This window comes from Triticum aestivum, chromosome 3D, assembly GCF_018294505.1.
Source record: "Triticum aestivum cultivar Chinese Spring chromosome 3D, IWGSC CS RefSeq v2.1, whole genome shotgun sequence".
In the NCBI taxonomy this organism is placed as follows: domain Eukaryota; kingdom Viridiplantae; phylum Streptophyta; class Magnoliopsida; order Poales; family Poaceae; genus Triticum; species Triticum aestivum.
In genome coordinates this window covers 392,604,530-392,626,731 of record NC_057802.1, presented here as the reverse complement: position 1 = coordinate 392,626,731, position 22,202 = coordinate 392,604,530, and positions in this window count along the sequence as shown.

The window sequence follows — 22,202 nt, the reverse complement described above, 5'->3', positions numbered from 1 at the left end:
CTGGTGTCACCTCGGGCGCAGGGTCTTGTCACTTCACTGTGAGGACCGGATGAATAATAGTATTTTGACCATCAAGTGTACCACGGTTGTAGTACTACTACTAGTAGGAGTAGTAGGAACATGAGTAGTACTCCTGTACAGCGACACATGTAGCGCTAGAAGGATGGGCACGTATAGGGACAGGCCCCACTCCTCAGTCTACCCACGTAGCCTTTTTTTAGTCTACCTAGCCGTCTAATCAACTGCATGTAGACCACATCTCCCATTTACCTCTCCATCGGGAACCGATTTTCCTCAGCTTCTTCACTACTCCTTTATCTTCATTTGCATCCAAACCACACTGCATTCACATTGTTTTAACCTCTTCCCATCCTCCTGGAGTAATTCCGAAGCCCCTATAAATAATCATCTTCTTCAGTTAGACTAGCCATCTAATCCTAATTCTCCAAACCATAGCCCTCCCGTCCAGCGGTTCCAAATGGCGAAAGAGATCGAGATGCAGGTTTTAGCGTCCAACATGTCCTCGTCGAAGGCTCGTTGAGCATAGTTGCTACAGTCACCGACCACCCAAGGATTGTTCGGAAGTGGATCAACAATGTATCCAACTCCCTCCAAAAGGTGGAGATGAAGGTCATCGGTCTCGACGTAGAGTACACGGAGCGTGCCACTGGGAAGATCCAACGCGCCGCCATCCTTCAGCTGTGCCTCGAAGATGATGTTTTGGTGTACCACATCATACACGCGCCCTCCATACCAGGTGAGCTTCACAATTTCTTGTCTCGGGAGGACATATACTTCTGTGGGGCAGCCATCGCAGGGGACAAACATAAGTTGGAGCCGTACAACCTTGATTTGAAAAGCATCACTGACGTACAAACCAAAATAAAAATTCCTGTAGAAGATTGTGATAAACCGACACCATCCCTATTCGACGTAGCAAATTTTGTCCTCGGAACAAATATTCAGAAGGGTCATGAGACGCTGGCATTAAGGTCGTTTGGATGGGAGAATTATCCCTTGACGTACGAGCGGATAAAATATGCTGCCCTCGATGCCCGTGTGATTTTAGAGATAGCTACAAGGTTCAGAGAGCTTGTTGCGAAGCCGTCTCCCAGAGAAAATGAGAAGAAGAAGATGAAGAAGATGATGATGAAGAAGAAGAAGATGCCGCACCAGCAGCAGGGCATTATGGATGGATGAACTATTTCCTCTGTTGTAAAAAAAATTATTCCCTCTATGTGTATATTGATATAGATGGACTATTTCGATGGTGTGCATGTCTTTGGAACAAGTAGTAGCGTGGGTCCGCTTGACTATAAGGAACTATTTATCCGACTAGCTTTCTCTACTACTCCTTCCAGTGATCGGTATGCAATGCATGTGTCCGTAGACATGACAGCTTGTCCATGAAAGTTCAACTACGGCGACCATCACATTTCATCCACTGCCACTCGCGATTCCCATGACGCCGCTCCAACCCACGGCACCACGTCCCGCGACGTGCGCCTCACCCCTCTCGGCCGCACCGCCCCTCTGCCTTTGTGTGCATGCCATGTGGGCCAACTGAAATGCGGCGAGCATCAAGTTTCTACCACACCCATACTCTCGAAAAAAAGTTTCTACCACAACCACATGCGATTCACACGACACCGCTCGAACCCATGACACCACACATCCCCCGACCTATGGCTCACCCCTCTCGGCCCCACTGCCCCTCTGCCTTCAGGAGCATTACATTTGGACCAGCCACCTATCGGGTCCACTTGTTATTGACTCAAAGGTAGGTGTCGTAAGGCGCTGAAGCTCAGACTCGAGGGCCCGAGAGGTAAATGTAACTCCTGCACCAGGCCTTGTGGTGCTACCGCTACACGAACTCGCGGGAAACTCGAGATTTGTTTCTTTACTATACATGCACGCAACAATTTAATGGACATTGTAATCTCAACATGTGATGGGGAGCTCTAAATTTGAATTTGAAACTTATAAAAAGAAAAAATTGAAAACAAATAAACTAGGAGAGAGGGAGTATACCGTAGGATGTGTCCCATACAAAACAAGTCCCCTGGTTTGTCACCGCGAAGATGCGGTTAGAAAGGAGCACAACGTCTTCGTACTCGTACGGCAACAAATCGGCCGTAGACAACATCGTCCACCTTTGACCGCCATGTGCAAGGTTCGTGCTATCTTCTTCAATCTCACTGTGGTTCCATCATACAAATTCAGGCGGTGGCGCGTTGCATGGCTGATCCCAATGTTGGACAAAGGTTCTACGTGAACAGTGTCACCGTTGTAAATGTTGTGCAAATTGATGTTGGTACCCTCCCGTACATATGCAAGCCAATCTCCACTCGCACCGAGCCTAACCCGTGAAACAGTGGGCAGGGGGAGAATTAGGAAATGGACACGGAAGTAGTCTTTAGAATGCATTTACTACGTGATCAAACTCATCTTACCTGCTCATTGGACAAAATCCGAGTGCCCCTCAACGTCGGCATCTCAAGGGGTGTCAACTTGCAACTACGGCCACGCCGCGCTGGAGAGACCCCCAAGGAAACATCCTCGTGCGTTGCACGGAACATCAAGATGCATTTGTATGTGTAGTTTATCTTGTGAGAGAAAAGGATGAACGAGGGAAGGCCTTATTTGCAAATGTGGAGAGGGGTGTAGGTTTCTTTTTGCAAAATTGCCACAGTTTTCTTCCTATCCATCAGATATAAATCAGACGGCCTATATTGCAGGGTGGCAGGCACACCATCATCACCAACTCTATTTTTTATAATAGTAGAGACTAGCAAGATGCCCGTGAGTTGCACGGAACATCAAGATCTTGTGGGAGAAAAGGATGAACGAGGGAAGGCCTTATCTGCAAATGTGGAGAGGAGTGCGGGTAAATTGTCATAGTTTCCTTCCTATCCGTTAGATATAGATCAGATGGCCTATATTGCAGCATGGCAGGCTCTTATAAAAAGCAGAGTTGGTGATGATGGTGTGCCTACCATCCTGCAATATAGGCCATCCGATTTATATCCGACGGATATGAAGGAAACTATGGCAATTTTGCAAAAAGATACCCACACCCCTTTCCACATTTGCAAATAAGGCCTTCCCTCGTTCATCCTTTTCTCCCACAAGATAAACTACTCATACAAATGCATCTTGATGTTCCGTGCAACGCACGGTCGTCTTGCTAGTATAAGAGGGGTGTGGGTATTTTTTTGCAAAATTGCCATAGTTTTCTTCCTATCCGTCAGATATAAATTGGACAGCCTATACTGCAGGATGGGAGGCACACCATCATCAACAACTCTGTTTTTTTATAAGAGTGGAGTAGAGATAGAGATAGAGACTACTACTACCAATGTGCTGGCATGTGCGTTGCAATGGATCCAAAGTAGTAGAATAATACTTGTTCACGGGCTTGAAATATAAACACTCTAGTTTTGATATACATATATCAGTAAAAGTAAATCATGCTTCACTCAAAATATATTCCTCGGGCTGTTTTTATGGTTTGAAGATAACGGGTTTAAAAAAATTGGAGCTGTTTTTTTACATTTTGTAGCGTGGCACGACATTAGGTGCACCTAAGCATCTGAAAAAAAATTGAGTTTGGGTCGGTGGCACACCCTGCGGCAAGATGCCCGTGTGGGCTTCTTTTATAACTAGCAAGATGCCCGTGCATTGCAGGGAACATCAAGATGCATTTTTTTACAAAACACCTGTTGTGATTGACCATTGCAGGAGTAATCCCATGTGTAAAAACTAATGATATCTCAAGAATTTTATCGGAAAAATGGTATATTTGGAACAAGTTTTCTCTACTACTGCTCCTTGTAGTGAGCGTTACGCAATGCATGTGTCCGCAGACATGACTGCTTGTCCATGGAAGTTGAAACACGGTGACCATCACGTTTCTTGTTTCTACCACTGCCACACCCACACACGATTCCCCCGACGCGGCTCCAACCCATGGCACGACGTCCCCCGACGTGCGCCTCATCCCTCTCGGCCCCACCGCTCCTTTGCCTTTGTGTGCATGACATGTCTTTCTACCACAGCCACACCCGATTGGACGCGGTTTGCTTGCTCCGCTCCGGTGCTCCGATCCGTACTCCCGCACCATAGAATTTTCATCCAGCGGCTGTGACACATGTAACGCCCACGATGCGGCTATATCTCCCACGTGTCGAGGCATGACTTAGAGGCATAACCGCATAGTGGTTTTGTCGCAAGAAGGGTCATCTTCACACAATCCCATGTAATGAACAAGAATGGAATAAAGAGTTGTCTTACAATCGCCACTTCACACAATACATAAATATAAATCATACATCATCCAAAATACAAACATATAGACCGACTACGGTCAAGATCCAGATGAAAATAAGATAACCCCAAATGCTAGATCCCCGATCGTCCCAACTGGGCTCCACTACTGATCATCAGGAAAAGACACATAGTAACGACCACGTTCCTCATCGAACTCCCACTTGAGATCGACCCCATCATCTGCACTGGCATCGTCGGCACCTGCAACTGTTTTGGTAGAATCTGTGAGTCACGAGGACTCAGCAATCTCACACCCGCGAGATCAAGACTATTTAAGCTTATAGGAAAAGGATGGTGTAATGAGGTGGAGCTGCAGCGGCAAAAGCATATATGGTGGCTAACATACGCAAAAGAGAGCGAGAAGAGAAGCAACGGAACAGTCGTCATCTAGCAATGACCAAGAAGTGATCCTGAACTCCTACTTACGTCATACATAACTCAGACCGTGTTCACTTCCCGGACTCCGCCGAGAAGAGACCATCACGGCTACACACACAGTTGATGTAATTTAATTGGGTCAAGTGACAAGTTCTCTACAACCGGACATTAACAAATTCCCATTTGCCTCATAACCGCGGGCACGGCTTTCGAAAGATAATACCCTGCAGGGGTGTCCCAACTTAGCCCATTATAAGCTCTCACGGTAAACGAAGGATAAACCTTCTCCCGGAAAGGCCCGATCAGTCTCGGAATCCCGGTTTACAAGACATCTCGACAATGGTAAAACAAGACCAGCAAAGCCGCCCGAATGTGCCGACAAATCCCGATAGGAGCTGCACATATCTCGTTCTCAGGGCACACCGGATAAGTCAAGCTACGAGTAAAACCAGACCTCGAGTTTCCCCGAGGTGGCCCCGCAGGCTGCTCGGTTCGGACCAACACTCGAAGGAGCACTGGCCTGGGGGGGGGGGTTAAAATAAAGATGACCCTCGGGCTCGCGAAAACCCGGGGGAAAAGGCTTAGGTGACAAATGGTAAAACCAAAGTTGGGCCTTGCTGGAGGATTTTTATTCAAGGCGAACTGTCAAGGGGGTCACATAAATCACCCGACCGCGTAAGGAACGCAAACTCAAGGAACATAATACCGGTATAACAGTAACTAGGGCGGCAAGAGTGGAACAAAACACCAGGCATAAGGCCGAGCCTTCCACCCTTTACCAAATATATAGATGCATTAATTAAATAAGAGATATTGTGATATCCCAACATATCCATGTTCCAACATGGAACAAACTTCAACTTCACCTGCAACTAGCAACGCTATAAGAGGGGCTGAGCAAAAGCGGTAACTTAGCCAAATAACGGTTTGCTAGGAAAGGGTGGTTAGAGGCTGACATGGCAAAAATGGGAGACATGATATAGCAAGTGATAGGTAGCGTAGCATGGCAATAGAGCAAACAACTAGCAAAGCAAAGATAGAAGTGATTTCGAGGGGTGGTCATCTTGCCTGCAAGGTTCTCAGAGTTGTCGAAAGCTTGATCCTCGTAAGCGTACTCAACAGGTTCCTCGTTCACGAACTCGTCTCCCGGATCTACCCAAGACAAGAACACAAACAAACGGAACCACAATCAACCACGAGAAATGCACAAGCAACATGATGCAAAACATGTATGATATGCAAGAAATGATATGCGATGCATATGCGTGCTCCGGAAGGAAAATGATGAACAAGGCAGTAACTTGGCAAACCAAGCATGCCACTAGAAAGATGATATGATTTCGGTCTAAATCGATATAAAGATTACCGGAAACGGATGCACGGTTTGCAAATGGCAAGCAAAACAAGAATGACACGAATCTGCGATTAACAGCATGATAGCACTTAAAATGCAACAAGCAACAATGCTACAGCACTCCAACATAGCAACAAAGCATATGGCAGTAATCTAAAGGAGATGCTTGACAAAATATGAACAATGAGCTACGGCTAGTTCACAACATATCAAGCTCAAACAAGCAAGGCAAAAGTGCAAAAGATAACAGGATCACAGACTTGGTGAAAAACTGGACATGGCAGAAAACAGCATCAGGTAGCAATGTTCCGAGCACGAAATCAACATGCTACAGGAACTTAACATGGCAAAACTTGGAATGGAAGTATTCTACTAAATGCATATGACAAAAGTCCCTTACTGAACATAAGCCAAAAAGGACCAGAAGATATGATGGCAAGCATGTAAACATAGCAAGTTTCGTTATCAGGTTTCAGACTTGGCAGAAAACAGAGCATGGCAGAAACTATAATATGAAGGCATGTTTGTGAGCTTGATACACTCACTACAGATCAATGCATGACAAAACAAGCATACCTACAGCAATATGGAATGTTTATGAAGCTATCCATGGCAAGAGCAAATACATAGCATGTATGGATCAACTACAATAAGCTTGGCAAAATTGCATATCATGCTAAGAATCTGCCAGAAATATTTTGTAGCCAAAGTAGAGCAAGATTGAGTCATGCTATGGCACTCCATAATTGCAATCAAGGGCAGGAATGGATCAACTACAACAATATCTACAAAACATCCTTACTGAACATCTCCAAAATATGCATGGATCTCTCTGTAGCATCAAGTTTACATGGCAACAAAATATCAGCAGACAAAGACTTGGAGAAATCACTAAGTCCCTGAAATCAGAAACATTACGGGGCCTAGTTTGCATGCTTGTACTAGTCACCACAGAGATCACAAAAATACATGGCATACACCCTTGGAAAGATGGCATGGCATACAACAAAACACATGTAGAGCTCATGCCCATAAGTTGCACAGATTTAATGATACAAAAATGACAAATCTCCAAGTTCTGATAAGAACCAGCAGATAACAACAACTAGCCCTCTTGCAACAGAGATTTTGGCATCAAGAAGACCTCTAATGAACATGGTGCAATTGAACAAAATGTAGAGCATCACGAGACGAACAATTTGAAGTATTACACGTGCAAAACGGAGCTACATGCACGGAGTTACGCACTGATGAACATGGGCACATGCTTAGAAAAATAAAGACTAAGCAAAATCGGGGGGGGGGGGTGTCTCGGGTCAACCTACTACGTTGACCCCGATCGGATCTGGCCGGGGTCGTCGCCGGAGCCGAGGTCGCCGGCGCGAGGGAGGCCAAGGGGGACGGCGAGGAGGCGCCGGAGGGGGCACGCCGGCGCGGTGGAGGAGAGGGCGGCGCGGGTCAGCGGTCCGACGGCGCCGGCGGAGACGGAGCGGCGCCGGCGGCTGACGGCGAGGCGGCGGGCCGGCCGGCGCGCGGGCAGGCGGCGGCGACGGGCAGGAGGCGAAGGCCGGGCGGCGGCGGGCGAGTGCGGGCTCGGGCGGGCCCCGCGTGGGCCGAACGGGCCGACGGCGGAGGGAGATCCGGCGGGCGACGTGGCGGCTTCTGATTCGCCGGGGCGCGGCGGCGGACGCGTCCGGTCCGGTCCGGACGGGTCCGGCGGCGGAGAGGGAACGGAGTTAGGGTTCGTCTGCGTTTCGTATCTCGGGGGAGATGCATATTTATAGGTGGAGGGGGCTAGGAGAGTCCAAATGAGGTGCGGTTTTCACCCACACGATCGTGATCGAACGACCTAGAGCATGGAAGAGAGTTTGGTGGTTTTTGGGCTGGTTTTGAGGGGGGTTTTGCTGCAACACACAAATGAACTTTGCGGATGCCCGGTTAACCGTTGGAGTACCAAACGACCTCCAAATGGAACGAAACTTGACTGGTGGTCTCCGGGTGGTATATTAAGGCCACTTGACAAGCCTCGGTCCATTCCGAGAAAGTTTGACACCCGCTCACGAAAGAAAACAAGAGGGGTGCACCGGAGGAGATAGGAGCGCCGGATTGCAAAACAGACAACGGGGAAAATGCTCGGATGCATGAGACGAACACGTATGCAAATGCAATGCACATGATGACATGATATGAAATGCATGACATGAACAAAATGCAAAACGAAAGACAAAACCCGACCACGGAGGGAATATCATAACACATAGCCGAAAATGACAAGAGTCGGAGTTACAAATATGGCAAGTCCCATGCGGGGTGTTACAACACATTTCTTCCCGGGCATCAATCCTCAGTTGGAGTACTTCTGTACTATAGGTAGTACCCGCAAGTGTGGCCATCTACGCCTCGTAACGCCTCGACGCCCAGCTGTGGCACCCTCGCCACGGCCACACCACCACCGGCCGGTTCATCTCGAACGAGTGAGTCGCGAACCACGCCACCACCATGAGAATGACATGTGGGCCAGCCGCATTTAAGGTCCGCATGTCATGGACTCATAGGCTGGTGCACTAAGCCACTGAAGCTCGGTCCCCTGGGCCCTGAGAGGGAAATGTAACTCCTGCGGCAGGCCTTGTGGTGCTCCCGCAGTACGAGCTCGTGCCAAACCCAAATCTCTACTCTCTATGTCTATATCTATATATATATATACTTATACTTACTCTTATAAAAAACAGAGTTGGTGAAGATGGTGTGCCTGCCATCCTGCAATATAGGCTATCCGATTTATATCTGACGGATAGGAAGGAAACTATGGCAATTTTGCAAAAAGATGCGCACACCCCTCTCCACATTTGCAAATAAGGAATTCTCTTGCTCATCCTTTTCTCCCACAACATAAACTACTCATACAAATGCATCTTGATTTTCCGTGCAACGCATGGGCATCTTGCTAGTTATGAATAAATAACACTCTATCAACGAGCCCCATCAGACACCAAATTTCTTGGCTTCCGTGCTATAGCTAGATCTTCCCCTTGTTTCGGTTTTCCAACCAGGCAGCGAGCGGGGTGCGGTTTGCCAATAGTCGGTTTGCTCAACGGCAGTCCCACATGAAAGTGAAAATTCTAGGCAACACGCCTTCCCTAGCTATGTAGCGTGCCGGACGGGCCGTGGAGTACTCCCGATTCCCGCGCGTGTGGGGGTGTGACGCGAACGCGGCAGGCCTTTTCCTTTTACTGGCAATGCGCCCGTGACTTGCGACGGATCCAAAGTAGTAGAATAGTAGTACTTGTTCACAAACTTGAATGAAATCACTCTTGTTTTGATATACTCCTAATATATTACTTTTCACTCAAAATATATTTCTCATGCTGTTTTGATGAGGTGAGGTAGGGATGTGGTTGCTTTCAAGATAATTAGGGGCTTTCTGCAAATTGGAGCAGAGAAGTGGGCTATTGTTGCAAAAATGCCTCAACTTACCTCACAGCCGTTAGATGAAGATCTAATGGTCAGAAACGACGGATGGCAGACACACCACCATCACCAACTAAGTCTTTTATAGGAATAGGACTAGAGAAAAATGTACAAATTGTAACATTTGGTTCTGCTCCTTGGCACGATCGATAGATAGAAATAATGATTGGAAACACTAGGGCGGGGCTATTTCCGCCAGATAAGCAGGGTACTGTCAGTGAGAAACGACACCTATGGGATCACAAGAATCCCTACTACGGTTGCCGGGGCGCAGTGTTGTGAGAAGAGCAGGATTAGCAGTCAACACAAGGATCGTTTACCCAGGTTCGGGCCGCTAGGATGCGTAATGCCCTAGTCCTGCTTTGGTGGCTGTATTTCAGAGAGTTCTTGAGCTCTCAAACTAGCTATGGTGGCTGCATGGTCCAAAAGAGCCGAAACCCTCTCCAGTACGCCATGGGCCTCCTTTTATAGTCGAAAGGGGCTGCCACAGTGGCACACAGGAGGTGGAAAGGCATACTGTACTGCGAGCTTATCGCCCGTATTACAGGACAAGACACATTTAATGCGCCGCTGAGGTGTCCCCTAGCTTTATCGAGGGCGGGAGCGAGGCCCGTCCCATCCGTCGCCGCTCCTCCTCGCTTCGACACGCGCCCTGGCCAGCGATGTGTGCGGCGCCATGTAGGAAGGCAGGCAGCTGAGGTGGCACGGTGGTAGGGTCTTCACGAAGATCTGCATGCCGCCACGCAGGCGCTTGCCAATCTGGCCTAGAAGCAGCATGTTGCTACCCAGGTGCCAGCCTAGCTGGTTGGGCTGGCAGCTGCATGCGAACGGCGATGGAAAACTTTGGCTGGCGCGGGCCTGGCAGTGGCCCCGCTGATGTCCTCGGCAAGGGCCTTGTCGGGGGCCCGGCAAGGGTCTTGTCGTGGCGCGCAGTCGTCCCCGGCAAGGATCTTGCCGGGGGTCTTGTGGCTTTCCTCGGCAAGGATTCCGCCGAGGGTCGCCGTCTTCTGGTCCTCATCTGATCTCATACGTCCGTGGTCTTGACAAAGATCTGCATGCTACCACAGAGGTGCCTCCCGAGCCCTGGTCCAGCCGCAGTTAATTGGGTTGGAACCCGCGGGCTCAAGGGTGGCTCGCTCTATTGGTGTTTGGGCAAGTTGCCCCGGCAAGGTTCTTGCCGGGGCCGCGGAGGCCTGCCCCGGCAAGGGCCTTGCCGGGGGACTCCACCCCGCCCCTTTGTTGTCTTGCGTTTCTGGTCTTGGCGTTGCCTTCATCGTCTTGTGTTGGGCTTCGGCTTCTCTCCGGCTTCCCTCCCTTGCCCTGCTACGTGTGGCCGCGGCGCGTGGCTCTGACTGCCATGCATAAGTAAAGGGTACAAAGGTGTGCCCCTACTTTTGTACACTGACAGGAGCCCACGGGCCTGGCCCACACATAAGCGCGACACGTTATTGGGCCAGGCCCAAAACGGTGCAAGGGCAGGCGGGGCGGATTTTACCGCAGTAATTTTTCGTCTACTGCGCTTCCCCACACCCTGCGCGTGACCTGGAGGGTCGTGCGTGACGTGGGGTTCGTGCGTGGGGCGGTTTCCGCATGCATGCGTCACATCATGGTAAAGAGGCGGCTCGCGCCTTCCCCATAAAAGAGGGAGGTGTGGAGGCGCGGCTCATTTACTGGATGGACCTGGGTCGCGGTCTTCAAGGCACCCACTCCCCCCGATCACGGGGTGGGGAACGGTCGCCTGACCCGTCCTTTCGACCCTGCACGTTCGCCACACGTCCTTCATGCAAGTGGTGGGCGGTGGAGGCGGGAAACCGGGCCGTCGCTGATTGGGGCGGCGGGTTGGTCCTGATTCCGTGCACCTCTGACGGCTGGATTGGCTGGGTGGGGCGGCCGGGCCTCGACCTCGCCGCTTTATAAGGAGGGGGAAGGAGGGCGTCGTCCCGCATTCTTCCAGCACCCATCCTCCTTCATCTTTGCTTCTTTATTCCACCTGCCATGGCGAGAGGAGGTGTTGGGCCTTCATCGGTGGCGGCGAGGGTCACCGCTTGTCAGCGCGTCCCTCCTCCCCATGAGCCCATGACGGCAGAGCCAGCTGCAAGAGGAAGGGGGAGGGGGAATGGCCGAGGTCGCCACGGCGGTCGGGGGAGAGGGGGACGAGGTGGCGCAGCGGTCGTGCCTCCGCCAGCGGGTGCCCCCCACGGTGGAAGGCCACGTCGGGGACCGGCCCCGCAAGTTCTTCATCAGGCTCCGCCGGTCACCGCGTCGTCGTCTCCGTCTTCCCACCCCTTTTGCTCAGGAGATGGAGCTCGACCCGCCCAAGACCCTCAGGTTGCACATGATGGGCTGCGGGACCGGCGGCACATGGGTCGATGTCGACTTCCCTGCTCCTCACGTCATGTATCTCCATCGCGGATGGAAGACATTCGCCCGCATCCATAGCCTGACGGTGGGGCTCGTCCTCTACTTCAAGTTAATGGAGGGAGGCCTGCTCTCCGTCAAGGTCTTCGCAGATCTTGGCACTCGCCTGAAGTGCTGCGTGGAGAGCTCCTCCGATGATGAAGATTCCTCCTCGAGTGAGAGCGACGAGGAGGACAGCGACAGCGACGACGAGGGTAGTAGGCGGGAGGATGACGGGTCCAACTAGGTGTCGGGCCCGCCGTCCCGGGGCGGTGTCGGCAGCAGCAGCATCTGCACCGGGCCCTCTGAACTTCTCGGGGTCGCCTCCTTGGGCGGCTGGCGTAGGAGGCCCGGGGAAGGCGAAGAAGGCGGGTGGCGGGCCGTCAAGTCGGAGTACGCGGGCACCGACGCCTTCGTCGCGTATTGCCGGTCCTGCCGCCTCGTCTTCCAGCTCTTCTCCCGTCATCATCACCACCAGCCTCTCCCTGGGATGGCCACCGGGATGTTCTCCTGGTGCCTTCTGCTGCTCGTGCCTCGCCTAGGCGCTCTTTTTGCCCTTCCGTCATCTCGTTCCATTTCCCGAGGGGAGGGACAAGAAAGGGATTATGGGCACCTTATCTTTTTTTAGTTTGTAAGCCTGTGGGCACTTGTTAGATTTGAAACTTGTAATCCCCTTGCTCATGTTTTTCTTTCCGTACGAACTTGTACATGTATGGGACATTTTAATGAAAAAGGGTGCTTGCCGGGTTTTTTGTGCGCGAGCGAGGCCCATGCCAAGGATGAATCCTTGTTATTTTTAAGATAAACATTATTGCCCGGCAGCAAGCCTTGTCGTTCCCCCACTTTAGCCGACCATTCTCACGCTCTCGGCGGAGGCAGGGGCGATGTGGAGTTAGGCCCATCGTCCGTTTCTCTTGCCACCGCGATCACGACCAAGTTCCGACTCAGGGGATAGCTCTTGGGCACAGGAAAAGGGGAGCACGGTGGTTTTAAGAAAATAAACGAGGTTTTCACACGTCCCAGTCCCGTACAGAAATGAATAACAGGGGAATGAAAGACTTATCTGAATCCGTAGCCCCCGGCAACCTTGGCTTGCCGTGGTTGGATCCTTGCATCTTCAGCCCCCGGCAATCCTGGCTTGCCGGGGTCGGAGCACCGATCCGTGCTCTTCCTCCCAAGCGACTCAGGAGGAGCGTCCATGTGTCCTGCAAACCAAAGGAGACAGAAAGACGCATACTCGACCTCTAGGCTAGGGGTTAGTCGCTGCTAAGCACTATCATCCCTAACCGAGGGAGGGACTCAACCTAGCATGCATGCTATAACTTAGGGCGCCAGCGCTTCATTTCTTTATGCTCAGGGTCTGCGCCTGGCTTTGTACAGAGGGTTACATGCCTTGCCGACAAAGCTTGTACAAAAGGTAGCTTGCCGGGAGGCCCGGCAAGCCGCACCTCATGGGTAAAACTTGCGAAGATGCTCGATGTTCCAGGAGTTGCTCACTGGGACAGCATCTTCGGTCTCCAGGCGGACTGCGCCAGGCCTGGTGACTCGTATTACTCGATAAGGGCCTTCCCACTTTGGCGTCAACTTGTTGGAATTCTTGGCCGACTGAACACGCCGAAGAATAAGGTTGCCTTCCTCAAAGCTTCGGGCATGGACCTTGCGGCTATGGTAGCGGCGCGAAGCCTGCTGGTAGCGTGCTGCTCTCACAGCCGCCCGAAGACGATCTTCCTCATGGAGTGTTGCGTCATCTTGCCGCAACGGCTCTTGCTCAAGCTCATCATAAGCGAGCACTCGAGGTGACCCGTATATGATTTCCGTGGGGAGAACTGCTTCTGCCCCATATACTAGGGCAAAGGGTGTCTGGCCAGTGGCTCGATTTGGAGTCGTCCTGATCGACCAAAGAACCGCCCGCAACTCATCAATCCTTGTGCAGCCTGTCAAAGGTCTTCGTTCTCGGGCCTCGCAACACTTCAGCATTCGCCCTCTCCGCTTGGCCGTTGCTTCGGGGGTGTGCCAGGGAAGCAAAACAGACCTTGCTGCCGAGGTCTTGAATGTATTGCATGAAGGTGTGGCTTGTGAACTGCGTGCCATTGTCGGTGATGACTCTGTTTGGCACACCAAAACGGCAGACTAGTCCCTTGAAGAACTTGACGGCTGACTGTGTTGTCGCCTTCCTCACCGGTTCCACCTCCGGCCACTTTGTGAACTTGTCGATTGCGACGTACAAGTACTCAAAGCCCCCGACGGCGCGGGGGAAGGGGCCCAGTATGTCGAGCCCCCAGACCGAAAATGGCCAGGAGAGAGGGATTGTTTGAAGGGCTTGAGCTGGTTGATGAAGCTTCTTTGAATGGAACTGGCACGCTTCAAACTTGGTTAGTAGTGCTGTCGCATCCTGGAGGACAGTGGGCCAGAAGAAGCCTTGCCGGCAAGGGTCCTTGACCCTATGTAGGAGCCACATATGCCTCCATGTATCTTTGCCAACAGTTCCAGTCCTTCCTCCCGGGGGATGCACTTCAATTTCACACCGTTCAGCCTTCTTCTGTACAGGACGTCATCGACGAACTGGTACAGGGCAGACCGACGGGCTACTCTTTTTGCTTCTTCCTGCTCCTCAGGAAGTTCCCCTGTCTGGAGGAAATGGACGGTATGTTGTGCCCATGCTGGAGCCTGGGGCTCGACGACAAGGACCAAAGGCATCTCTTCCGCTATGGGGGCAGGCGTCTCTACGGCCAGGGCTTGGTGCCCTGCCGGAGTCAGCCGACCCTCGGCACGCTCAGGATCCGCGGCAACACCCTTGCCGGCAGACCCCGGGGGTTCGGCAGGAAAGTACTTGCCGGGGCCTGACTTCCTCCGCTTGTTCTGCTCTGTTGATGGCTCGACGGATGGTTGAGTTAACCGAAGCAAAAAGGTAGCTGGTTCCACATGTAGCTTGAGTGCAGCGCGCTTTGACAGGTAGTCAGCGATATCGTTCTCTGCTCTGGGAACGTGCTCCGCTTGTATACCGTCGAAGCGCTCCTCCAGTTTCCTCACCTCATCTACGTAGGCCTCCATCAACGGACTCTGATAATCCTTGTTAATTTGTCTGACGACAAGCTGTGAATCACCCCTGACGATGAGCTTTTTCACCCCGAGGTCCACCGTGATCCTGAGACCGGCAAGCAGCCCCTCGTATTCAGCAGTGTTGTTTGTGGACATCTCCCTAGGAAAGTGCATCTGGATCACATATTTGAGGTGCTCTCCGGTGGGTGCGACAAGCAGCACACCGGCACCGACGCCTTGCAGCGAAAAAGCCCCATCAAAATACATGATCCAGTCGCGGCTTCCTTCCTTGCCGGGGAGAGCGGTCTCCTGAATTTCTTCGTCGGGTGTTGAGGTCCATTCTGCAATGAACTCCGCCAAGACTCTGCTCTGGATCATCGAGGTACTTTCAAACTTCAACCCAAAGCTCGACAACTCCAAGGCCCATTCCACAATCCTTCCGGTCGCATCTGGATTGTGCAGTATCCGTTGCAACGTGAGGCGGGTGACGGCGGTGATCTCGTGGGCTTGGAAGTAATGACGCAGCTTCCTCGAGGCCATAAGGAGGCCAAAGAGCAATTTCTGCACACCGGAGTACCTCGACCTAGCCCCCTGCAAGAGGGAGCTGACAAAGTAAACCGGGTGCTGCATCATCTTCTTCTTCTACACCACTCCACTTGACTGTGCGGGAACCGCCCCGATGGCGTCAGACTCTGCCAGGGGCCTTGCCTCGCCGGCACCAGGCCCTGCCGGGGGAATCTCTGGCTTGCCATCCGCCGGTCCTGCCGCCGCCACTACCTCCTCGTCGACCTCCCTCTGGGCCACCAGTGCGGCGCTGACCACTTGATTCGTTGCCGCTAGATACAGCAGCGACGACTCTTGTGGTTTAGGCGCAACCAGTATTGGCATGGAGGAAAGGTACTTCTTCAGATCCTGCAACGCCGCCTCGGCTTCTGGGGTCCACTCCATTGGGCCTGCCTTCTTCAAGATCTTGAAAAAAGGAAGGGCGCGCTCGGCAGACTTGGAGATGAATCGGCTCATGGCGGCAACGCAGCCAGTGAGCCGACGCACATCCTTGATCCGCTTAGGCGCCTCAATCTGCTCGATAGGCTTGATCTTGTCTGGGTTTGCCTCAATCCCGTGCTGCGACACAAAGAACTCGAGAAGCTTGCCGGACGGAACACCGAAGACACACTTCCCAGGGTTCAGCTTGAGGTTGATCTTGCGCAGGTTGGCGAACGTGTCTTCCAGGTCGTGTACAAGAGTGGCCCTGTCCTTGGTTTTGACCACTATGTCATCCATGTATGCTTCCATATTTCTATGGAGCTGGGGTTCAAAACCAATTTGGACCGCTCTTGCAAACGTCGAGCTAGCACTCTTCAACGCGAAAGGCATCCGTAAAAAGCAATACGTATCACATGGGGTGATGAATGCTTTCTTCTCTTCATCTTCTCTTGTCATGAAGATCTGGTGGTAGCCCGAGTAGGCATCGAGAAATGACAACAGATCACACCCGGCCGTGGAGTCAACAATCTGGTCGATGCGCGGCAACGGGAAGGGGTCCTTGGGACAAGCCTTATTGATATCTGTGTAGTCAATACACAGCCTCCACTTCCCATTTGCCTTGCGCACCACCACCGGATTGGCCAACCACGTCGGATGGAGCACTCCTCTCACCAAACCTGCCGCTTCCAACTTCCTGATCTCCTCTGTGATGAACTCCTGCCTTTCCAGAGCCTGCTTCCTGACCTTCTGCTTGACGGGCCGCGCATGAGGACAGACAGCTAGGTGGTGCTCAATCACCTCCCTGGGAACGCCGGGGATGTCGGATGCTTGCCATGCAAACACGTCGACATTCACCCGCAGGAAGGTGACGAGCGCGCCTTCCTATTTGCTGTCGAGAGTGGAGCTTATAGTGAAAGCTCCTCCCGTGCCATCCTCCCTAACGGACACTTCCTTGGTCTGCGGTCGCTTGGCCCTGGATTTCTTGCTCTTGCCGGTGGAGCTCTCTGGCACGTCCTCGACGGTAGCACAACACTCCGAAGAGGTGCGCTTCCCGGAGTGGGTGCGAGAGGTCTTGCCAGGCTTCTTCTTCCCTCCCGGGGCTTCAGCGGCGGGAGCAAGTGCCTTGGCGGTAGCAGCTGCAACTGCTTCCCGGTAGAGTTGGTCGATGCAAATCAGCGCGTCCTTCTTGTCGGAGGGGATGGAGATGATGGTCAACGGCCCAGGCATCTTCAGCATGTTGTAGGCGTAGTGCGACGCCGCCATGAACTTGGCTAGTGCCGGGCGGCCGAGAATCCCGTTGTAGGGCAAGGGGATCTCGGCCACATCGAACACGATCCTCTATGTCCTATGGTTCAACTCTCCTCCAAACGTCACGGGCAATGTGACCTTTCCCTTCGGCTGGCTCCTCCCCGGATTGACCCCTTGAAACGTGCCCGTTTCCTCGAGGTCTCCATCGAGAATTTGCAACCTTTTGATCACGACGGGCGAGATCAAGTTCAGGCCGGCCCCGCCGTCGACCAACATCTTGTTCACCTTGAGGTTGCGTATCATTGGCGAAACCAACAACGGCAAACACCCGACCGCGGTTGTGCGGTCAGGGTGGTCCTCGGCGTCAAAGATGAGGGGCGTGCTGGACCACTTCAGCGGCTTGTGAGCGTCGAACGACGGCTCCGCTGCCGTAATCTCACGCGCCCACTGCTTGAGCTAGCGGTGAGAAGTATGCAGCGAGGTGCCGCCGTCGACACACATGGCCTCCGTAGCCTTCTGGAACTCTTGCTCGCCGGACTCGTCGTCCTCGTCATGATCATCGTCTTCTTGCTTCTTGTCACGGCCCCGAGCGGGCCTCTCTTGCTGGTTGTCCTTGCCGCCACGGCCTCCTTGGCCACCACGCTTTTTGCCGGATCCCTCGGCACCATCCTGGCCCTTCTCCTTATCCCGCCTCTCATACTCGGCTTTTTGCTTCTCGGCAAGCAGCTCGACTTGTCGGCAGTTCTGGAGGTCGTGGCCCTTGGTGCGGTGGATCTTGTAGTACTGCTTGTCGGAGCTTCCTAGCTTGTCGGCAGCCGCCAAGGCCCAGCAGGCAGCGCACCCGGCAATCTCCTTGCCGGGGTCGTCTGCCTTGGCCTTCTTGGCAGCGTCAGTGCTGTCGGATCCCTCGACAACAAGCACGGTCTTGCCCTTGCGTTTCCTATTGCGACACCGGCCCTTCTTCGTTGGGGCGGCGGTGTCTTCATCAGTAGAGTCGGTTTCCGCGCCGCGTCCTCGCCGGGGTACTTCCTTCCCTCTTCAGCCCGGGCGCACCTATCGGCCAGAACATAGAGTTCGGCCACATCCTTAACCTTGGTCATCGCCAGCTCTTCGCGCATCTTGCGGTTGCGCACGTTCTGATGGAACGCGCTGATCACGGCGGCGGGATGAACGTCGGGGATGTTGTACTGCACCCGGCTGAATCTCTGGATGTACTTGCGCAGGGTTTCCCCTTCCTTCTAGGGAATGATATGCAAATCACTGGCCTGGCCATGAGCTTGGTGGCCTCCAGTGAAGGCGCCAACGAACTCATGGCACAGATCCGACCAAGAAGAAATGGAATCCGCCGGCAAGTGCATCAACCAAGACATGACATTGGGCTTCAGTGCCAACGGGAAGTAATTGGCAAGCACCTTGTCGTCGCGAGCTCCGGCAGCCTGCATCGCGATGGTGTAGATGCTGAGGAACTCTGACGGATGGGTCTTGCCAGTGTACTTCTCGCCGACGTCGGGCTTGAACGTGCGGTGGGACGGCCACTGGAACTGCCGCAGCTCACGGGTAAAGGCTGGGCAGCCCACCTCGTAAGGTAGGCCGCCGGAGCCCCCCGGTGCCGGGTGGTCCATAGCGGGTCCCGCCCGCTTGTCCGACTGGTGGCGTGTATCATGCCGGCGCTCGATAGTGGTTCGAGCATCTTCGTGAGCTCGTTCTCGAAGAACTTGGCGTTGGTCGCGGTGGGTCCGTGGGTCGGACGACGCTATGGAAATATTATCACAAGCATCATCGCGACGGACCGACACCCGCGGTGGCTAGCATGGAGGAGGAGAGTGCACCGTGGCTGCAGCACCCCCGGCCTCTCCACCGCTGGCATGCGGTGGTTCGATGGAGCGCCGGCCCGACGGCCCCGCCGGTCACGGATCATCTTTATTGGCGACGGCGACGAGGCTCCAGATGTTGGCTCTCCACTTGTCGAGCTTCTCCGCGGCAGGAGGGAAGTCGAGGAGCAGCTACGCGTGTGCCAAAGCTTCTGCTGGCGTGAGTGGTGGTGACAGCTGCATGGACCGTGGCGCGCTTCGACTTCTAACTACGTTAGAAGGAGCTCTACCACGGCCCAGCGGCTGCGTGCCGTTTTTGCCAGCACTTTGGCGAGCATGCTGGACTCCTTCGTCCCGCGGACGGTGCATAGGGCTCTTCCCACGCCGGTGCTCGGGGTCTTCAGCACGGTGGCGCTGCTCGTCACGCGCGCCCTGGGAAGAGCGCGCTGTGGGCGCCGGTGTGGGCGTTTTGGAGGTTGCTGCGCCGCCCATGGGTGGCACAACGACACTCCTGGAGGGCCCCGCGCCGCCTGCGGGGGCCCCAGCTCCGTATTTGGATTTGACGGCATGTGGCCCGTCACCTGGCGCACGAACGACGCCACTCGCCAAGCTCTAACTGCCAGAGCGATGCTGGTGCTCGCGAACTGCGGCCCGGGTCCTATCTGCGACTGGCCCGCTGCTCGCCCGCACTGGTACGGGCCGTTCGGCTCCCGACGAGCCAACGACCGCGATCGTCTTCTTCTTGGGTGCCATGGCGATGAAGAACTGCTAGGCTAACTACTAGACCAGATTCTCACAATTTGCGTTCCCCCTACCTGGCGCGCCAAAGATGTCGGTGAGAAACGACACCTATGGGATCATAAGAATCCCTACTACGGTTGCCGGGGCGCAGGGTTGTGAGAAGAGCAGGATTAGCAGTCAACACAAGGATCGTTTACCCAGGTTCGGGCTCCGAGGATGCGTAATACCCTAGTCCTGCTTTGGTGCTGTATTTCAGAGAGTTCTTGAGCTCCCGAACTAGCTATGGTGGTTGCGTGGTTCAAAAGAGCCGAATCCCTCTCCAGTATGCCATGGGCCTCCTTTTATAGTCGAAAGGGGCTGCCACAGTGGCACCAGGAGGTGGAAAGGCATACAGTATGCGAGCTTATCGCCCGTATTACAGGACAAGACGCATTTAATGCGCCGCTGAGGTGTCCCCTAGCTTTATCGGGGACGGGAGCGAGGCCCGTCCCGTCCGTCGCCGCTCCTCCTTGCTTCGACACGCGCCCTGGCCAGCGGTGCATGCGACGCCATGTAGACAGGCAGGCAGCTGAGGTGGCGTGGTGGTAGGGTCTTCACGAAGATCTGCATGCCGCCACGTAGGCGCCTGCTGATCTGGCCTGGAAGCTGCATGTTGCCATGCAGGTGCCAGCCCAGCTGGTTGGGCTGGCAGCTGCATGCGAACGGCGGTGGAAACTTGGCTGGTGCGGGCCTGGCAGTGGCCTCGCTGATGTCCTCAGCAAGGGCCTTGCCGGGGGCCCGGCAAGGGTCTTGCCATGGCGCGCAGTCGTCCCCGGCGAGGATCTTGCCGGGGGTCTTGTGGGTTTACTCGGCAAGGATCCCGCCGAGGTCGCCGTCTTCTGGTCCTCATCTGAATCTCATATGTCTGTGGTCTTGACAAAGATCTAGATGCCACTATAGAGGTGCCTCCCGAGCCCTTGTCCAATCGTAGTTGGTTGGGTTGGAACCTGTGGGCTCAAGGGCGGCTCGCTCTGTTGGTGTTTGGGCAAGTTGCCCCGGCAAGGTTCTTGCCGGGGGACTCCACCCCACCCCTTTGCTGTCTTGCGTTTCTGGTCTTGGCGTTGCCTTGATCGTCTTGTGTTGGGCTTCGGCTTCTCTCCGGCTTCCCTCCCTTGCCCTGCTACGTGTGGTCGCGGTGCGTGGCTCTGACTGCCCGTGCACAAGTAAAGGGGTACAAAGGTGTGCCCCTACTTTTGTACACCGACAGGTACGTAGTAGCTAGGTTGGCGCATCGTTGGTTTTGTCACATGCGGTCTGACATGTTCTAGTGTTTGTAGCAAGATGCCCGTGCGTTGCACGAAGTTGATGGAAAAGGTAGGCACAACTTATAAATTGACGGATGGAGTACTAGTTACACTGATGCATAAAATTAAGCAAAGGGATCGCACATGTCGGTATTGACTGGAACGAGAATGCAATAGCACAATAAGAATTAAGGCCACGATGATGCGATCGCAGTGGTGGTTACAGGAGGCAAGAAGAAAGATGCATCCATCAACGTACGACCTCCTCCTCCTCAACTTAGTGCACCGTGCCACCGACTGGCGGCTTTTGTGGCGAGGTCAAGGTGCTTCTCAACAAAGGCATCCAAGGCTTCCAGCCTGTTGAGGAATGCCAACGACATAGCGTCCTCAATGGCCTTGTAGATACCTATGTACATGATTTGCTCGTACATGTGGATGTGTAGGTCGACGAATTCTTGCAGGGCAAGGCGCCTCGCGGGGAGCGCGACCTCCAGGTGGACATTCTTCGTGGCGTCGGCGGGCAGTCGCAGGGCCACCAGTGCTTGAAAAACGTTCCGTCCATGGAGGCCGATTATGGTGGCAGGAAATGAGGAGCCTGGGCGCGTGGGCTGGAGGAGTACGGCGTTGTCGTCCTCGAGCTTCTTGAGGACGGTGAACTTGTTGGTGGTGGCAATGATCATCTGGTCCAACTGAGAGTCGTAGTTGGCGTCGACGGTGGCCATCCACCAGCCGGTTGCGAACACCGTCTGGAGATGATCCTCGGCACCATGCTGCAGGCCGACGTCGTGGACCATCCGACATAGCCACTTGCCGCTCGCGTGCATCGCCGCCATGGGTCTGGAGTGAGCACTTTTGCGCTTAGTGTAGGTGCTTAGGCAAATGCTTAGGTGCGTACGATGTGGTAGATGCATTGGAATGGGGGCGCCTTTATATGAGTGCAAACTGTGTTGCATTCACATCGTGCAGCCTCTTTTCCCGGTCCTCCTCCCATTACTTCCCTCATGCATGCACGATACTAATTGAAGGAGGATGCATCATTGGCCGTTCAACATTTCGGGAACCGCTACCCCTCCCTCGTCTGCATTAAATCTGTATCAGGAACTGCACCGCCTGCTGTCAAATCGAATAGTACTGCGCCGCCCGCTGCACACCCGGCTGAACACGCCTCCT